Source organism: Myotis yumanensis, unplaced genomic scaffold (genome assembly GCF_028538775.1).
Source record: "Myotis yumanensis isolate MYYU_CA2020_CCGP unplaced genomic scaffold, mMyoYum1.0.hap1 SCAF_1, whole genome shotgun sequence".
Classification (NCBI taxonomy): Eukaryota; Metazoa; Chordata; class Mammalia; order Chiroptera; family Vespertilionidae; genus Myotis; species Myotis yumanensis.
Window position 1 is genome coordinate 11085669 of NW_027223752.1, and position 5776 is coordinate 11091444.

Sequence of the window (5776 nt, forward strand, 5' to 3'; positions counted from 1 at the left end):
TATTGTTGCTGAAATAGTTGGTGCATTTCTTCATTTTTTAAGCCATTTGGAACTGAGGATTCTTTTTTTTTTTTTTTTTTAAATATATTTTATTGATTTTTTACAGAGAGGAAGGGAGAGGGATAGAGAGTTAGAAACATCGATGAGAGAGAAACATCGACCAGCTGCCTCCTGCACATCTCCCACTGGGGATGTGCCCGCAACCAATGTACATGCCCCTGACCGGAATCGAACCCGGGACCCTTGAGTCCGCAGGCCGACGCTCTATCCACTGAGCCAAACCGGTCTCGGCTGAGGATTCTTTTATATGAGTAGCCATCTCACTAACTTGGAGTTGGGCCTCATGCCCTTGGTGATGAGTCGGTTGCTTCTGGTAAGTGGCCAGTTGAATTGAGATTTTTGTTACTTGCAGCCAAAACCTTCTGGCTGGCACCCCATTTCATAGGTTTATTGCAAGATTGAATGAGTCAGACCTGTTCAAGGTCAGTCATGACCTTACGGAACTGAGGTGGGGAATCAAGAATGTTGGCCCAAGAAATCTGGAGGCCCCACTTCTACTCATGGGCTTCCTTCCAGTGGCCAGCCGGAAGTTACATGGGAGGCTTGCATTTCAATCCGCAGTCATTGATGGCTATGCCCTGCCCCCCAAGATGCCTATGCTGCAACGGACCAGAGAAATTAACTCATCCAAGCTCTTCCCACCATCCGGTCACAGGAGGGCACAAACCAGGCTCTGAATGTTCAGTCCTGGGCCACAGCCCCCATTTGAGGAGCCATATTTCTATCACCCATGTGGGAGGGAGGGGTACATCTCTGCAGCCAGAGGCCTCCCCAGTCCCCACAGGGCTTCACCACAAGTTCCAATCAGCCAGCTCTACATATGTCTCCCTAACACCTGGAGCCTCATGATCAAAGAGACCATGGCTGCATCTTCAATGTATTATTTATGCCTCACTATGTGGACAGGATGTACTAGCTCAGTACAGGGTACCAGGAACGGTGGGAAGACAGGGCCGTCAAGGGAGGCAGAGAAGTTCCAGAGCAAGACTGAGCTTTACAGAACACCCAGCCCAACCCCCCCGTCTTCCAGCCTCTGCCTGTACACCTCTGATGACACAGAATCATCCCTTGGTTGTTTTATGGGGCCTTCTTTGGCATGAATGAAAATAGCCTTTTTGTAACTGCAGTCATTGGGGCTATCCCTCTGCAACCACTGAGTGAGCATGCCTTACTCTCCACACTTGATTCCACCCAATCCATTCAGGCAGGCCCCTGACCTCCAGAACCCTCACCATACCAGTCATTTGTGTCTGTCTTTTTTCCTAAAGTAGGGGTTGGCAAACTACAGTCCAAGGACCAAAGCTGGCCCATTACTTGTTTTTATAAATAAAGTTTTATTAGAACACTTATTTGTTTATTACTGTTTATTATTGAAATGGAAGCTCACCTAGACTACCTGGCCCTTTACAGAAAGAGTTTTCTGACCTCTCTTCTAAAGCAGTAGTGGCCCCTAAATAGCACAGGAGACACCAGGTATGGCCTGACCTTCAGGAGAGTCACCTCCTTCCCCATGTGTGACTGTTTGGTGCAGCTTCAGGTGCCATCAGGTTCCAGCAGCCAGGACTCCAAGAGTATTGGCTCCAAGAGAACCTGTGTCAACAAAAATGTCCAGGTCACTTTTGCCTAGCCTGTTGCTAAGGTCTGTTGCCAAAACAAGCTCCCTCCACCCTCGAGTTTTGCAGGACTTGAATTTATCTTAGTTCATTTCCCTGTGTTGCCTTTGTCCTAACATCTTACCTTATAGAGACTATTTTGAGCCATGAGTCTCTCATTCATTTCTGAGCCAGCTTTCCCAGTTTGTGTTTCCCATATCTTTATTCAGCTTCCTTTCTGTGTACTTATCCAAATTGTTGACTTTAAAAGAGCCCCATAATATGTCACTATAGATGTCCTTTCTGGGTTGTTATTGATCTACCACTAATCTATGCTCCTTGAGCATCAACCTGCTGTGACCCACCTCTGCCTATAATTTATGAGTTTCTATTTTACCATATTATCAGTAAAGTAAGGGTATTTGATGGTATTTTGTCAAATATGTGGTAGAATTCTATTCTGTCCACTTTTCAGAAAATAGAAGGGACTTTGGAAATCACCTAACTGATCCTCTCTTCTCACAGATGATGGAATTGAGATCCAGAAAAGTGACTGGTCCAAGATGACAGAGTGAATTGGTGCTAGAATTAGAAATAGGGTGTTCTTTGCATGACATTTGGATTATTCAGTCTGTGTGTTAGTTAGCATAGGCTAACTGCTATAACAAATAGGCCCCAACATGTAACAAATCACTGCAACTGAAGTTATTTTTGCTCACACTAGTCCTGGGTATGTATTCAGGGTGGTTGGTCAGCTGTCCTTCAGAGATCCAGGCTCTTTCCATCTTGTGGCTCAGCTATCCTATAAGGCCTCATCATAGTCCACCTCCAGGGAACAGAAAGAATAGACCCCTGGCCTAGTGAGAAAAATTCTACTTCTATTTTGCTGAAATCCCAAATGACTTTTTTCTGGCTTTCACTGCTTCCCTCATCCTGCCCTTGAGCCATTCCTCCAGACCTCAGCCTTGTCTTGGCCCTTTGTGTCACATGTTGAGCCCCTCTGCCCACTCAGGAAGGGTCTGGTATGGAATCAGGACTGGCCAGGTGGGCAGGGCTGCAGTCCAAGTCACCAAGAAGAGGGAGGCTGGGTGCACTGAACAGCTGGTGTGCATCCAGTCATCATCCATTCTGCAAGGCGGAAAGGAGGGGGCCTCTTTCCTCCATCCTGTGGCAGGAGAGAACAGGAAGCAGCAGCTGGCAAGTTCACAATTGGAGTCTGCCCACACAGAATCACAAATCCTTCTCTCCAAATTTAAATGCCTGGTGCTATGGTGTGAAACACAGTTCCTACCCTGAAGAGAACCAATCAGGCTCCAGGGTCTGCCCACTGGGTTCTCTAAGAGGGCCTTCTTTGTCATCGCTCCTGTTGTGGCTGAATAACATTGTGAACCCCTGGCCCCAATTGTTAACATTCTACATCCACCAGGCTCCTTCCCTGATGGTAGGTTTCTGGGAATCTATGTTGGTAAAGTCTGGGCTCTCAGTCCTAGCATTTGAGGTCTTTCTGTTCTGGCCCACCCCCATCTCATCTCTCCCTACATCTTCTCGAGCCATGTTCTTTCCTGAGGCATCGCAGGTCTTTGGACTCATGAGATTCCTGGTTCTGCCACTTACCAGTGGTATGGACAATCTCTCTGGGACTCCGTTTCCTTATCTGTAAAATATAATTAATAAGAAGTAGTTAGCAGGGATTTGTATGGATTAAGTGAAATAAAGGTATGTAAAAGAGCCTAATACAATGCTCTATAAATAGCCATCTTCTCTGTGCCTTTCCCCTTTCTCACCTGGGTTTCCATGGCTTCCTCTTCCTCTACTCAGCTGCCACTCACACCTCAAGCTCTACCTCCAACATCTTCCAATGACTATTGGAGGCAGACCTTCTCCAGCCAACCCCCTCCCCATTCTCCTCTTTGCTAATTGGTGGGGAGTAGTTACACATCTGTAACCTGAATAAAACGCAGGGCTCCATGTGAATCAGTCTCTGCATGAAGTTGCACTCAAAGACAATCTAGCAACCAAAAGTAATTTTGAAAACTTCAATCCTTATACCTTGATTCTCAAAAAACAATCAATTTTCATAACCCATCACAATTATATATTGCCATGTTTATATATACATTATAGATGATAGATAGATAGATAGGTAGGTAGATAGATAGATATACATATACTAGAGGCCCGGTGCATGAATTCGTGCGCAGGTGGGGTCCCTCAGCCTGGCCAGTAATTGGCGATTGGGGTTGGCCAGCCGGGGGAGGGACCACGGGAGGTTGGCTGCCCGTGGAACGTTGGTTGTGGGAGCATACTGACCACCAGGGGGCAGCTCCTGCATTGAGCGTCTGCCCCCTGGTGATCAGTGCGTTGTCATAGCCACTGGTCCACAGGTTGTTCGGTTGACCAGTTGTAACAGTCACTTAGGCTTTTATATATAGAGATATACCAAATTTTTTTTCTGAAATCGTTTGCAAGTAAGTCAGAGATATCATACCCCTTTAACCCTAAATACTTCAGTGGGAATTTCCTTTTTAAAAAAGTTTAAAAATTTAGGAAATTAAGCATTTTAGAATTTCATTAATTGTCTCAATAATGTCCTTTATAGGTTTTTTGTTTTTTGTTTTCCCAGTCCAAGATCCAATCCAGGGTCTTGAATTGCCTTTAGTTGTCATATTTCTTTAGGATGAAATGTTATATGTATTTTTCTTAAATCCTTACCCCTACCCAGCAGTACTTAGCACAATGCTGTGAACTTAATAGCAATTCAGTACTACTTTGAATTGAATTAGAAACAAGAGGTTTAATAGTAATAATTGCAGCTTCTCATACCCTATGACAAACACTTCTTGTTATATACCCAACAGTCATTCCCCTGAGTTGATGGATGTAGTGGTGGTTGGATGGAAAGATGGGTAAGTGAATAGATAGATGATGGATAGGATGGTGGGTAAATGGGTGGATAAGGAATAGTTGGATAGAGGGATGGATGGATAGATAGATGATGGATGATAGATGGATTCATGAGATTCCTGGTTGTCACCAGTGGTATGAATGAATAGGATGAGGTATATAGATAGATAAGTGGAGGAATCAGTGAATTTGTAGATGGTTGAATGGTTAAATCGGGGTAATTAGTGGGTAGATGCTATTTGTATATGATGTAATGGATGAAGTACTCAGATGGGAATCAGAAGTCCTTGGTTCAGGCTCCAGCTCACCTGCTACTAGCTGGGTTCTTGGTGAGCTCCTTCCCTACCCACGACCTCAGCAGCATCCTCTGTAAAACAAGAGGTTTTTGAAATTTTCTTCCAGTTTGGACCAATTCCTGTCTCAGAAACATTAAGTAATTTTTCCAAGTTCATGGAGCCATTGCATGATGGAGCCCAGATTTGAAGCTGGGCAATCTGGCTCCACATAGCGTGTTTTTCAACTATTCTGCATCACTGCCACCACTGGGACACCAGAAGGAAAGCTGGAAGGTGCCCAGCCCCCAGCCCCCAGCCCACCAAGCCACCGTCCCTGCCAGTCACTCCGAGGCCCTGCACCAGGACACACCTAGGCTCATTCCACATGTTCCGCCTCACCCAGAGCCCAAGGGATGGCACAGCTGGCATTTTCCATAGGCCCCTCCCTGTTGGCTTTCAGCCCAGCTCAGCCTCTCCATTCTTGGTCCCCAGCGCCCTTTGTCACACCCTCACCCCCACACTCTGCAGCTTGCAAGACTTCCTGCCTCCTCCAAGCATCACAGGCACCAGGAAAGATGCTGCAACTCCAAGCCCTGGCTCCTTTGCTACCACGTGTAAGGGGAAGTTTAGTACCTACCCATGTGGGCAGGAAGGGGCTCTGCTCCCGCGGATACAGGGACTCGCAACTTTCAAGGCACTTTCAGATAAACATCACTTGCCTCCTGAGTCCTACAGAAGGAGGCCCAGCAAGTGCTGAAGATGACAACAAACAGGGGACCCAAAATAAATGAAGAAAAACAAAATATTTTAGAAGGATTTTTATATGTAATACAGTAAAAACACCATCAAAATAATAGTCATGAAAAACAAAATCAAAACTCAGCTGGACTATGGTATCTCCAGTGTCGTTTTAATTGTGTCTGACTTGTGGGAAAAGGAAAGCTG

At 45.7% G+C, this 5776-nt stretch overlaps 1 long non-coding RNA gene across 1 annotated transcript; it reads right to left on the reverse strand.

Annotated features, from left to right (window-relative positions):
- Nucleotides 1-1553: 1553 nt before the first annotated feature.
- Nucleotides 1554-5570, reverse strand: LOC139001686 (uncharacterized). Its single transcript, XR_011470089.1, has 4 exons — nt 5469-5570; nt 4865-4923; nt 3267-3306; nt 1554-1650 (listed from the first exon to the last, which is right to left on the reverse strand). It is a non-coding gene; the product is annotated as an uncharacterized lncRNA (long non-coding RNA).
- Between the last annotated feature and the right edge of the window lie 206 nt (nt 5571-5776).